Genomic DNA, 14,556 nt, shown 5'->3' with positions numbered 1-14,556 from the left:
CTCAATAAAGCTGAACATATTCTTTACATTTATTTCAGCATGTTGTGGTATCAGGATCCCACTGTTTCTATACCAGTATTATTACCTATAGATAATGACATTAAAAAAAAATTATTGTTTACAATAATTTTTTTTTTTTTTTTTTTACATAATATGAGGGAGGCACTTAGCAGTTCCTTAAAACTATAGAATTATAAGTAGTTTGAATTTGCTATGTATTTATTAGTACAAAAGCGAAAAGAATCTAAGTAGCATACACACAGAGTGTACACAAACATATATAATCCGTACAAGATACTAGATTAGGTAACTACTGCATACTTTAGGTGACGTTTTAAAGCATGAAGCTCAAGCTGTGACACTGTAATCATGGAAGGAGTGCCGTGCAACCTTGAGATGCGCTGGCTGGAATGAAACAGCTCATTACGAGTATGAGGCAGAATCCATACATAAAAATCAAGCAAAGAAACCTGTGTGTTTCCTCGGCATTGTTGAGGTGCCAATCAGAGTGCTGCATGTGTGTCTGGAATTCTAAATCATTTTCTGGATGCATTTATTCCATATCCTTGGTATAAAATACCTGCAAATAAATTCTAGGGCTCTCCAAAGGCTTGTATGTTTTTGCTCCTGCTCACATATTTCTGAAATCTATTGTCAGTCATTTGACAATGACGCAATGTAAAATAACTGCTAGTTCACTAGCATTCCAGACTGTCACCTTCGTTTTACTTCTTTCCTGGGAGGAAAAGTGATCCTGCAGGGCTTTTTTTTTTCTTTTTTTTTTTTTTTCCTCTGGATGTGGCACACTACAAAATCTTTGTCCAGCCAGACATTAATTTCTCGAAGGCCTGTGGATAAAGTTAAAGCCACTGCTGCAGAGACTCAAAGCTAACCCTAAGCAGGGAGTGTGGCACTTCCTTTTGTGAAGTGAAATTAAAAATTTAAAGCTACTTTGACCATGATGCAGCTCCACATTGGTATTTTTATTTGCTAGCAGAACTTCATTTTGGTGCAGCTTACACCAGCCTGAAGAGGTTGATGCAAAGCTCCTTAGTTCTATAATTTTTATTTATATCAGCTTTGTGCTTTTGAGTCAAGTGAGAATTTTCTGGAGATGCTATGTCCAGTAGACATATGTTACCTCAGGTAAAATAAGCAAAGAGACAAAACTGTTTTGCATGACGGTTTGGCACAAAAGATAGAGGAAAGGAGGGCAAAGATTTATTGCTTTGAAGAGATGTGGTTTTTTTCCCCAGATCAAAATAAAAAACGGATTGGTTTAATCCATTTTAAAACTTAGAAAGCTGTAAGAAAGCATAATATGAAACTAGAAATATATTATAGTAATGAGAACACAATAATTCTGGTATGTGACATAGCTAATACTATCTGTATGTACATGTTTTGTATATTTTTTGAGAGATTTCTCTTTTTAATTGTAATTTTGTAAAGGCTTTGTCAAGTATTGTGTCCTTGATTTTATTATTCTTTGATTCTTGCATTACATACTGTTAGAACAAAATAGAAGATGAATGATACAGTGGTGGATCAGACTGTTAAGGTTTTGCACAGGTGCCCTTTATCAGTGCATTCTTCAAGTGGAAGGTTAAACTCAATGTCTTGCTTTAAGAGTAACAAACAAGAAATGTAACAACAGAATGGTATTAATATAAGAAATGCACGAGTTACTTTAGAATGCACTTTGCTTGTTCTCTCCTCCCTTCTTGCGCCCCCCCCCTCCCCCAATATAGCATTTTTTGAGGTGAGAAAATAAACCAGTGTAATTATGTGAGCCTCAGAGAGAACTGTCGCAGGAAATGTAGGTGTAATTTAAATATCCAGTAGATATTGTTTAACCGTGATACTGTTGAGCTCAAAATAAGCTTAATGTGCATCTATCTAGTCTTTTTAAGAATTGTGTATCAAAGGATAAAGCATTTGCATTTTATACAAAGTATGAGGCTGTAGCCATATCAATATCACTATAATTGAGCTTCTAATCTTCCCTCTGAGTATCTCAACTTTCCTTGGTGGCTGGCATCAAACTTTTAAAAAAGACTTTATTAATATCTGCATTTGAGTTTGTGAGAACTTTCCCCTGAACTTCTATGTGCATTATCTGATAAAGAAATAAGTCTGGAAAAAGAATGTTAGCTCTTTTCTTATTTCAAGTATAAGGGTAGAACAGGATACAAAAAAAAAAAAAATAGTCTCAATATACTGGGTGTATTTTGTGATCACTTACGATCCAAATTAGAACAGACTTACTGGGTTCTATTTGGCAGAAAACGGCAATGTTACGCAAGAAGGCAGATATCGTGTCTAAATATGGGCAGGGGTAAATCTAGCCAAAAAAACAGTCATGGATGCAGATGTCCCTGCTGAAGTTTTTGCACCTGGGCCGCTTGGTTTCCAAACTGACCTCATGACTGGCCACAATGGCTGCCTTCTCGTCAAGAGCCAAAAGAGGAAGAGGCTTAAGTGGGTCCATATGGCACACAACAATCGACAGCAAAGATACATTGCCAACTTGGTATTGCAACTACAGTTTGTATTTCAATATGCTGTGGAATTGGTTCACTATTCACAGAAAAGCAAGTACTGCCAGCAGCAGCTTAATCTATGAATTTATCTAATTATGTCCTAAAAGCACTGGAGAACTGCAGTATGATTTCAGATGTTGTGACATGAAGCCAAAATCAATTTAACCTGAACTGTGCAAATTCCAATTTGCATCCAGAATCAAGAAGTTGAGCTTCCCTTATCTATAGTGGCAAAAAGAGAAATTTGTACCGTACTGCATCCTTTGGGTTAGAAGCAGAATATAACATCAGTTGACTACCGGGCACCCAAGAAAGATGACAAAAAATTACAGATAAGCTATTGAACATTGGTTATCTGTGACCTTGAACAACTTTTAGTTGTTTTTCCTTTCCACCTTGGACTTCATAATAGAATGTATGTAAAAGCAGTTGTACGCACCTGAAAAAAGACGTCTGATATAATTGTCATGAAGCTAGAAAATCAAATGATATTACTGTGAAATCGTTGTAATAGCCTAGGCAATAACTTGGCTGTGTTTGAGTGCTATAGCTCTGTTTGTTCAGTAGTTGTTCATTATGTAGTTTTATTGGTTATTTTCCCCTTTTATCGTCTGTTGATAGAGGGTACTTAACTATTTATGAGTCTCTCCAAGGGCGAAGTTTGCTATTTCCTGGCTGGAACTGTAAGTGAAAAGAACGTAGTGGTACCGGGTAGTGTGACACCTGTGTGTGCTTGTTCCATTGTGATATCTAGCAAAAGGTTTATGCACATGAGTCATTCTTTCCACCTGAAGGCAGCCACATAGTTTCGGTAGGACACTGCCTCCTGACTGTGGTATTCTTGTTGACTAATGGTAGATATGAACCAAACACATATTCGCATTGGATAACCCAAGTAGATACCTGTCCCTAAGGTTATACTTAAACCAAGCTTTTTTAGGGTTAAAAATAAATAAATAAATAAAATGAAACGTTGAGGAATTTCTTTATTTGGTGTATCTCTGGACGTACCGGTTCTACTTAGGAATACTGCGGCAGCATCTGAAGTATTAGTGGAAAATACAATACTGTAAAATACTGAAAAAGTCTCTAAAGATACATAGCAGGTGATCTAAAGATGGTCTTCCATCAGGTTTTATTAGGCTCACAGTTGAGCTTAAAATTGGCAGTAATAGAAAAATTTCTAATTGTTTTAGCTAAGTAGTAGTAGTCATTCAGTGATTTTTTTTTTTCCCCTAATGAAAACTATTCCCACCCCATTTTTCCAGAGGATGTGGACTTGGTTTGTGTAGCTTCTCTCTCTCTTTTTTTTTTTTTTTTCCCTTCTACCTACCTGTGACTGATGGAAGCTCACATTCAAATTTGTCATCTTGTCCCAAAGATATTTTAACATTCATACTTTTCATATTTACACAGAAAAATGTTACTTCCAGAGATCTAAATTTCCAAACTATAAGCACACATAGCCTTGCATAGTCAACCTTTTGCAGAGCTGCTGCAAAGAACAGATTTTTAAATAATCTTATCACAAAGCCCATGCAGTTATGCAGATGACATACTTATCAGGAATGGAAAACCTAGACTCACAAGGTTTTTACAAGTTCAATAATGTTCATCCTGCCATCAAATTTGCTCTGAAATGCTTCTATACCTACAGTGCTCTCCTAAGCACTCTGTAAAATCTTTAAAAATAAAATAAAAATAAATCTAATAGACTACAAGCTGCAATACACAGAACCAATCTCTGTAAAAACAGCAGTCAGTCCAAACACATCAAACATTTTTTAATACACAACCAAGTCATCAGACATCACTGCATGTGCCGCAAGCAGAGTGCTTATATCTAGCTTATTAAGACTTTTATTCAACAAAGCTATTCTCCTAGGAAAACAAAATATATTTTTGAAAGGCCAACTAAATTCCTATAAGAAATTGCTTCAATCTGGGAAGAAGTCCTGCTGATTATACGCATCTCATTGCAACATACAGTTTAGGAACCCACATGGAAAAATCATTAAACAATTAGTGATTTCTATCTTTATAAAATTTATAGTAACAAGACTTCACCTTGAAAGAAACTTCCCATAGTACCCTCATCTAGCCTTTAACCAGTCATACTCTTGTTCAGGTCATAATGAGAAATAAAACCCTGCAGTCTAAAACTTAACAACTGCATCGTTCTAAAACCAGAGCTGAGCAAAATCGTAAAGATGGTGGACACGTTCCACTATGCCCACAGCAAGTAGGCTTGCCAGCATGAAACCATGAAAAACCCTGGAACGTTACATATTTTTTCCATTGTGTAACCCCTCCGAATGATATTAAACAGTCACTACACACCAGAATGATCTAACACAGCTAATCAGATGTAGATAAAAGTGCAGAATATCCACTGGAAAATTCCTTACAGCCTTTCTTCCTTACAAATCCTTTCTTCTCTATGGCCTCTAACGCTCTGGGAACGTGAAAGACTGTCCTTTTCTGTCCTCAGTGGCAGCGCTGGACAGAGGTGATGTTGCCATACATCATCCCGAGCCCTCTCACCTGACAGGAGGGTGCCATGCTGAAAAGTACGTTTAGACTGTAGAAAGACAGTGCCCAAAACTGAAGGCTTTGCACTCAGGGGTAACTGAAGGTGGATCCCTTGGGCCAACCCATTCGGCACTGCACAACCAGCGCGGAAAGCCAAGACAGCTTCTGTAGTGTTGATTCAGCAGCTAAAAGGCGCTAACGGAGCAAAGTGTGGGCTACAGGAATGGGGCCTTGTGTTAGGTTCTGCTGAGGAGTATGTCATATTTCGGTCTCCTCTGGAGAACAAACGTAAGAAAGTCATTCGACCTCGATGGCAAACTTGCTTGGCATTTGCCCTCCAGCAACCTATAGCAGAGGCCCCATCATCTTGTAGGTGAGGAACAGTACGGGGCCCACAGCTGGATCTCACAAAAGTATGTTGATCTTCTGAGAACTGCCCCAGCTTTGAATAAGCGTGGGAAGGTTGTTTAATGTTATCTTCATTGATTTGTGGGGTTGCAGGGAAGGGTTTTCTCTTTCTAGTTTCAGCACAGTGTAATGTGGACCATATTTCTTTGGTCTGCTATGAAAGAGAAGTGCGGGTTGGGTGGAGGCAGAGTGTAGGTTTATCCATATGTAGGCAGCGTAGGGAAGGCTTGAAGCGTTTTCTTCTCATGAGTACTAGGTGAAGGCGGTTTATTCAGCTAGCACTGCTGCCACAAGAATATCATCATCTCAAGCACGTACAGCATGGCTTTTTTTATGGTCAGTGCTAGAGACAGCACAGTGGCCTGGAAACTGTTTTCTTGAAATTCTGTATTATGACATTTGCCACATCTACTGCAGTACCTCCTTAACATAAGATAGATCTTAAAAGTCAGTTTCTGTTTTGATTTGATATTGAAAACTCTCATACACAAAATGTGAATGTCATTTGGATATGAAGTTCATACAGCTGTGACTTCCTAAGATTTAGATTATTATTGTCTTTTAGATGACCCTTGTGTATTGCTTATGAATTCAGCATCCCATTTAGGCTTTTTGTGATCCTTCAGGAAAGGGCATTAACCACTGGAAAAAAAAAACCCTAAATGTTTTATATTATATGCCACTGTTACTGTGAAAGTGCTTGAGCAAGTAAGAAAGGAGTATCTCAGTACTCACAGTTTTCTGCATTATTTTAAGACCTGTAAATATATGTAACAAAAATAGATATACTTGGTTAAATTACAAGCTATTAGGTGGGCAACTTTATCTTTCCTGTCCTGTAATTGCCATGATTCAGTTGTGAGGACTTCATAGCTTAGCAAAAAAATGCATCTTTCCAATTGGCTCCATCCACATAGTTTTGTACAGCTCCAGTAGCTAATTTGGTTTATAGCTGAAGTTTTGTCTATCATATATTGCTGAAACAAGACCAAGACTCCTAAGACATATCAGACTACATCTCCATGTACATGTAGGCTGTACGTCTGTATACAACTTTAAGCATAAAAAAAGTCGCCGTCTCCTAGCGGCTTATCATGTATTCATTATATGAAGTAGAATTTGATGCAAAGAAAGGTAGTTGCAGGACAAAGAGAAAATTCATAGTTAAGAAAATATTTTCTACGTTTGTTTATTAGAAGAAAGTGATGGTGTTTAGAAGCCATGGATTACAATTTTCCTGTGATATTTTTTCTCTCCTCTTAAAATGTCAAATACAAGTCTATTTTATGATGTTTTCTTAAGTAGCTTCAAAATATCAATTTGCCAAAACTTATTGACTTTGAAATGTGTCTAGCATGGTAAATTATTGTGTAGAGTACCATAATGTTATTCAAATTCTCAGTTGTAGTTAAAAAAGCCAATATTAAATGATCTGATTGTTTTAAATTTGATTAACTGACAGATCAGTGTCAATAAATGAACAGTATTTATCAGATAGTTGGGGGCAAGGAAACTTAAAGGAAATACAGAGGCGTTGTAGTACTAGTGTTTTTAGTGTGGTTAAACACAGTGATTGTAGATGCTCACTGAAAAAATAAATCACTAGTGGCGTGCCTGAGCCAGAGACCTCTGAGCACATATCGCTCATGACAGTGGCCTGTGGAGTGGTGAAAGGAGGCCTGAGGAGACTTTGTGTGGGTTTCCATGTATTTTGTGCAGGTTTTCCATGCCCCTGCATGCTCCCCCCACCCTCGTTGGCACGGGCTTGGCACAGGGTACAGGACAGGGCACAGGGAGCAGCGCCGTAGCTGCTCGCTGGGTGCGCTTGACCACCTTCAGGCTCTCCAAGGTCTTGGAAAAGCTATCATGGAGGATTGTGGCCAAACTCAAGTGTGAGATAAGGTTGGAACAAAGGGAGGTCTGTCAAAATTTTAGGTGGGTCGTGAATGCTCTGTAGGACCCCCAATGTTGAAACAGCAGTTGTGGAAGCCTTTAGGACAGTTTTGCTCCAGCACCCTTGCAGGATTCTTTATTTTGGAACTATCTGTTGGCTGTCTGTGTTTAGAGATAGATTATTTCTAAATTGGGAAAATGATAGTACACCTTTTGTTTCATGGCAGTGAGAGTTGTGTAGGTGATAATTAAAAACAGAGATTGTAATGGTGAGTCTTTACCTGAAGTGATAAGCTAACACACACTGGAGGAAAGAACTGGAATGCACGAGGGAAGTTACAATCTGAGTCTTCCAGAGCCCAAGAACCTTTCAGGCTGGGTCTAGTTCAGATGCTGAGCAGTTATACAAATACCATGGAAAACTGTAAAGTCATAGAAGATAAATTAAATGTGCTTAATTCTTCTTAAAGTGCAGAAGTCCATACCAAAGTTTATCTATACTTATCTATAGTTCAGAAGTTTCAATCGCTTTATGTGCCTTTTAGTCTTTTTGTTGACAGTAGGGAGATGGTGAGCAATATAACATATTTTGATAATATGTTTCTTTAACATGATTAAAAGAAAAAAAAAAAAAAAGAAAAGGAAGTAAACAGTCTCACAGCATGTTCTGTAGTGCTACTGTAGTCTCCGTTCAACTGTTTCTGCCACCGGTACATGAGCTTTGTCCGTCGTTGCTGTGGCAGTACCATAGTGACCTTTCCTTGGCCCATCTGGTATGCTTTTCAAATGAATGTTGCTGCTAACAATGCCCCAGTTCAAGCTGATGCTGGAGTGCAATTTAGTCATTGTTCACCAATGATTAATCAAGAAGAGATTTCATAATGAAGTCAGCATTAAAATGTATGGGCATGTGGCAAATCAGATTGAATGGCAATATCTCAGAATATATAGCATCATATTGTTAGGTTTCTTTTGTGGTTTTCACTCTCCTGGGGACCTGAGTATAGACTGTGATATGCTGAGCGCCCTGTTTATTTTACATTTTAAATGATTAGTGGAAGATTAAACTTTCATGCTAACTGCAAAATACAATGAAAATGCTAAATTCTGGGCTCCCTATCTAAATATTATTAGCTTTTACATGATGTATTTGGTTCTTTTGTTCTTGCTGACTCACAGTCCATAACCTTTCTTTTGTTAACGCATTTTAATTCCCTGTTCAGTATCCGTAGACAAAAAGGCATTGTGATATAGTGGTGGAAGTAAGGAGAAGTAGCAGCCCATTAACAGAAAAGAACTATTTTTAGATGCTTTAATTAAACATAAACACAATTAAGAACAGTCATTAGCCGATAAGGAGATGAATGATATTAGAAATGGCTGTAATTTCTGAATCATAGAAGGGAAGTTTATAGCTAAGACTGGTTTATATCAGGTACGAGTGTGCCTATACACGTGCCCTGTAGCTTGTAACTGATGCTGTCCTGCATTAAGGACCCAGGTCAAGCCCACATAGTATGAATTGCCAGATAAATCCATAAATTCCAGAATGGAGTAAACAAACCATACTTGCGGATATGTGGATTTTATATACGTCCTTGCCTTCTTCCATTCCAAATGTTTAAAGGCTCTCTTGGGCTGGTCTCATGAAAAATTTTGTAACGGAACTACTGCTCAAGCAAATGGTGATGCAGTTTCCAAAGTAATAGGGTCCCTGATAAACAATAGCAGCTGGCGTTTCTAGGAGACTACCCATTTTTAATCTCTAAAAAGCATATGAGTTGTGGTCATATATATCTAATAATTCGGGCAAAGGATTCATACAGATACTGGGGAAGAGGAAAGTGAAAAGAAGCTCTGAAAGAAATGAGAAAAGGACACGATGCTATGTCGTGTGAAGAAGGGAAATACAGGACTGAATGGTAGTTAAATTAGTTTGGGGAATATTTGAGGGGGTCATAATGCTTTATAGTTTAACAAAAAGTCCTGAGATCTTGCCTGTCTGTTGTCTTGAAGATGCAATCTATTTAATCATCATCAGAGGTCAGTTAAGGATAAAACCAGAAATCAAGTAGGATATTTAGTCTTCAGTTTGAGACAATAATTAGAATTCTGAATTGAACAAAATAATAATAAAAAAGTTGAAAACAAAATATTTCACCACAAGAGCTATTGTTGTCATAGCCATCTGACTGCCACTGGAAAATTATCCTGCAACTGAACGTGTCAAGGAAAAAGTACAAGAAGTTTGCATTTGACAGAATACTTCTCTTCACAGCAAAACATCCCTATCTCTGTAGTTTCTAGCAAGTAAAGTAAACACTGGTGATTGCAAATGCAAACCTGTTATGAGTAGATTGATCTGCATTTGGAAAAGAAAACAGCCACAGCCAAAAGGAAATTCAAGTTACTTCTTTCCCTTCTGTTGTAGACAAGATTGTTGTTAATAGAGCGATGGGGGGCACCTGATTCTTGGGCATCTGGTTCTTTTTTTAGTTGTCTAGTTGATGCATATCCACCTTTAAAAATCCCCAAGAAGACATTAGCAATATTCTTTCCTGCTATAATTTCAAGAAGTGGAGCTATTGGAAAGTGTGGATCTCCCTTTAAAACAGCACCTATTTTCACATCTTTTTGCTCAAGGAAGGCCAGGAGATTTAACCATATCAGGGAATGTCCGAGACACAATATATACTAAGTTTTTGGGTCTCCATTAGGTTTTTTTCGTATTTTAGCCATCTACTGACTTCCTCTAACTTACCGTGGTAAGACATCTGAAAAACATTTTAATCATTAAAAAAAAAAAAAACAAAAAAAACCTCTGTGTATAGATCCCAAGTCCAATGCAATCTGAGTTGAAGTTAACAGTATATCTTATTATATATCTTATATCTTATTCCATTTTTCATTATATCCATCATGAAAGACTTGGTTTTTGGGTATGAGATCCCCATCTTCTTTAATATGCAGAAAAACCCAGCATGTTTTATTCAATGAGTCAGATCAGTGAGTGTATTCAGACTATAAATTTCTACATTATGTACAGATAAAAAACATACAATGCCAAGAAACTGGCACAGAAATTTCCAGTTGATTTTTTTTTGTTTGGGTTTATAAAAATAACTGTGGTGCATCAATTACTCCCTATTGCCATGGATACAAGTGATACTTTATTATGTAACTGTACAGCTGTGCTCAGATCTAATATGAAAAACAGACATTTTCGTTTTTCTATTTCATAGTTACTGAACTGAGATAATAACATCTCCTTTTACCTATGAATGTATTCAATTTCTTTACCATTCTTTGAAGTATTATTGATTAGAATTTCATTAAAGCATTTATAATAAAATCTATAGTAAATGCTTCTGTTCTACTACGAGGAAGCTATGGATGAAGGTCATTCTGTTATGTACTACACATGCAACAAAGGAATATACCAGAAGAACACTATTAAGGTTAAAAAGTTAACCATTCAAAAATTACGGATTATCCAAATTCAGGCTATATTGTTCATGTATGTATGTTATGATGCAGTCTTCAATCACATAAATATGTTTCCTATACATTATTTATTTTGAACTGTTATAACAAACAATAATTCTGTCCAAAAAAAGTTATAATTCTGACAAAATATAATTCTGAATGCCTCTTCTGTAGAAATTGTCACTGTAGCGTGGAAACCTTTGCGCACATGATGGAATGTTTCCTCACAATAGCCCTGGATAGTAATATTACAGTTTTACGGGGATCTAAAACTCTGAGATCACTGTTGCAAGATTGATGCTTTTGTGGACTGCAAAATTAGAGCCCTCCGTGGCCTGATTTTTTCCTGGTACTTGACCTTGTATGGTATCTGTTCACAGCATTGCTCTTGCAGACCTGGCTCGGAGCATGAGTTCCTGCTGGGAACTGAGCCTCTGATGCTGAGGAGCACCCAGCAATGTCCTTTGGGAAACATGGTTTAGAAGAACCTTGCTGTTTAGGTAGCAACATACAGGCCTGTTTGGCAGAAGCAGAACAGCATAGTTTTTACTGAGTTACCTCCTGGTCCCTTCAGCTCTTGCATCCCCACTACCATCCCTTCTTAGTCTCCATGGTTAGCAAAAGCCCCTGTGTTTCTAATGTGTGACTTAAAACTTCCATACCTGATCTATACCTCTCACCTATGTGACAGATTTCAGCTATGGTAGAGTATGTACCAGCTGTTATCTCTTGCCTACGTTAGCTATAGAGTTCTGCTGGTACTGACAGAATTAGACTACTTAAGTATATGATACAATGTTCAGGTATTTTTGCATTACTCTAAATGTAGAAATAGGTAGAAATACTTTAAATTCTTTGTTACAGATAGAAAAGTGCTTTTGCATTTGTGTAGAACACTCAATAATAGTGCAAAATAATACCACCAGTGAGAATGCAGATTTCCTCATGTGCACAAGAGAGAAAGTTTAGGCTTACAGTTGATGTGGTGGAGGGGAGAAAAAGTTTGGGGAGTAAGGTCAAAATGGCAACCAGACTTACGGAGCTGTGCCCGACTGTAGTTTGGGGAAAATACTGATACCAAAAGGCTTTCACGTACTTATTACCAACATCATTAGTCTCAGGTTGGACATGTCTGTCTTATTACAGAATTAGCACAGAAGGTGGAAGGGGAAAAGATGGTTTTCTCATTATATAGAAGGGTAATTTTCTAATGGTAGAAAAGGCAAAAAACTCAGTTTTAATAGTTGCATGCTTCTCACATGCCACAGAGTAAATGCTCCAACATTTTGCAATGAATTTAAACATTCAGGCATTTTCTCTGTTTTAGGAGAATCAGAGAAACATAATATCAGTACTAGTTAAGGTGAGGCACTGGATTTCCTTATTTTAGATTGCATAGGAACAGATCACAGGAAACCATGGAACTATGCAAATATATGCAGCCATTAGTACCTGTAGGTAAATGTATTGTTAAATTGATTATCTCAGTATGGCTATATGCCAGCTCTACAAATACAGAGGTATGTAATAAATTGTGTTTGGTTTTTTGTTTGAATGGTTTATTGCCTTATGTAGGCACCTCCTCCTTTTCTCGAGTGACGCTGCCACAAATGGCAGAATGAAAGAAATGGAAACTTGTGGAGACCTGGTTTAATAACTCTGCTTATGCTTCCTCCCAAGCACTAGTGATTCTGTGGAAAAAGCGATATCTGTATACACATCCACATGTATATAATCACACATGCATATATGTACATATACGTATTTAATTGCTGCAGTGGCCCCACTGGGACAATTTAGGGCAGTAAAGGTGCTGCTCTAAGTTGCACTGAAGTGTAAATCAGTGCAGACCAGAAAAGGAGAAACAGAACAGTGGCATAAAATGGTTTTTAACTCTTCCTTTTAAGCATCAGTACAAAAAATGGGGAATGGGGACCTTTCTATCTGAAGAGGGTTTTTTTCCTGTGGAATTCTACTATTGGCTAGAGCCAAGTTGGGCTGTACAAGGCCTTATACAAACTACATTTTAGAGTAGACTTTACCCAGAGGACATTACAGCCAAACATTTATACTAAAGGAAGAATGGACCTTTACAGGATGCTATTATTTTTTTCCAGTTATGACAAGCCGTGTGGCCGGTTAGGATCTTCCTGGATGTCAATTTATGTCTTCAAAATTCCTAAGAAATAGTTACAAATACACATTAACATAAAGCCATAGGGTCTGAGTTGCAACAGAGGTCAGTTAGAGACTTTGGGTTTAGTTACTAAACCTTGAACTGCCAGGCCTTGTAGGGAGAAGGTACCTGGAGTGAGGATTCTGCCTGGGGTTGTGCTGATGGCTGTTGCTACAGTCCCATTACTGTTCATGGTGAGTCAGGAGACCACTTCCTTTGCACCACCGATAGTGAGGGGTTGTACCGCATTAGGAAAATGCTCGTTTCCTTTTTTGCTCGTATAGATCTGTCTTGCCTATTGCGTACCTGATTCAGGACCTGGTTTTCAAGTGCCCAGCTCCCTAAACTGTAACTTAACTAAAAGTAAACTTTAATGCTGCTGGCATGCTTTAGGTTTCAGTTTCCTTTCTGTGAAGTTGACTAACGACAGCTGTCGACCGATCACTCAAACGCACTTGAAGGGACAAAAGCTGTGAATAATTGTTCTTCAGATGTCCTACTATTAGAAAGGACCACAAATGAAAAGAAGGATCTAAGTTGAAGCCATGTTTTAAGGCCCAGGTCCTGGATCTGGAAGTTGTTTTAAGCGTATAACAGTTTGCTGCAATTAGAAACCAGCTTTATCACTTCAGTTATCCTTCGGCATAATCTTTCCTATTTAGATTATATATCAACACCAGTAGTTCCTGTTGTACTTGTAAGTAATGTACATCAAGTCTATTCCACTGTTCCATTTTTCCATCTCAATGCCTGTTTGACACCCTATTTAAAATGCATCTCATTTTACACAGAATAATTATTCATATATTAATTGCGCACTCATCTTGCCTTCAGTGCTCTTTGTTTTCTGATTATGTTGAATACAAGTCTGTATGTTACTGACTTCCAATTCTGTTACATACTAAACAGAGCCATTATGAATCCTGTTTATAATGGTGCCATTAAAAATGATGTGCTGTCAAGGATGCCTTATAATGATGGTAGAGAGTGTGTGTTTTCAAAGATATTTAATGACTATATGGTTTTAAAACTGCAATGGAATACTTTTAATGGATTCCAGTATAATAAATCAATCATATCTTGCTTGACTTCGCTACATTATACCCATGCTAACTGTTCTTTATGAAGAACTGCACAGTTAGCTCTGGAACATTTTTTCCCCCTCCCAGCTTTTTGGGCATTGTTGAGGTTTAGTTTTTACATTAAGTATTTATCTGAAAGATCATTTCCTGGATGATGTGTTGTTGTTTTTTGGGGGTTTTTTTGCACCAGATTTGTTATGTGGTTAAATAGGTACAATACGAAACACTTAAAATGTGCAGTTTTAATTCTAAGTGATAAACAACATTAGAAAACCTGCGAGCTCTCTTAAAGGAAGAACTTAACATATTCCTAATGGGTGAAACACTGCCAGTAGTTATTAGTCCTTCAGTTCACTCCCAATGCAACAGAAGTGCTGCAATTGCCCGGAACACCGTACAAGATCAAGGGGAAACTCTACCTTTGCTGCCACCAGTA

General features: G+C 37.5%; 1 long non-coding RNA gene across 1 annotated transcript in view; it reads left to right on the top strand.

The window, feature by feature from the left end:
- LOC308053487 overlaps positions 1-14,556 on the top strand; it is a 103,062-nt gene that overhangs the window by 25,114 nt on the left and 63,392 nt on the right. The gene's annotated exons all lie outside the window — the stretch shown is intronic.

This window comes from Falco punctatus (assembly GCF_963210335.1).
Source record: "Falco punctatus genome assembly, chromosome: 14".
Taxonomy (NCBI): domain Eukaryota; kingdom Metazoa; phylum Chordata; class Aves; order Falconiformes; family Falconidae; genus Falco; species Falco punctatus.
The sequence above is the reverse complement of the archived record's forward strand: the minus strand, read 5'-3'. Positions and strand labels throughout refer to the sequence as shown.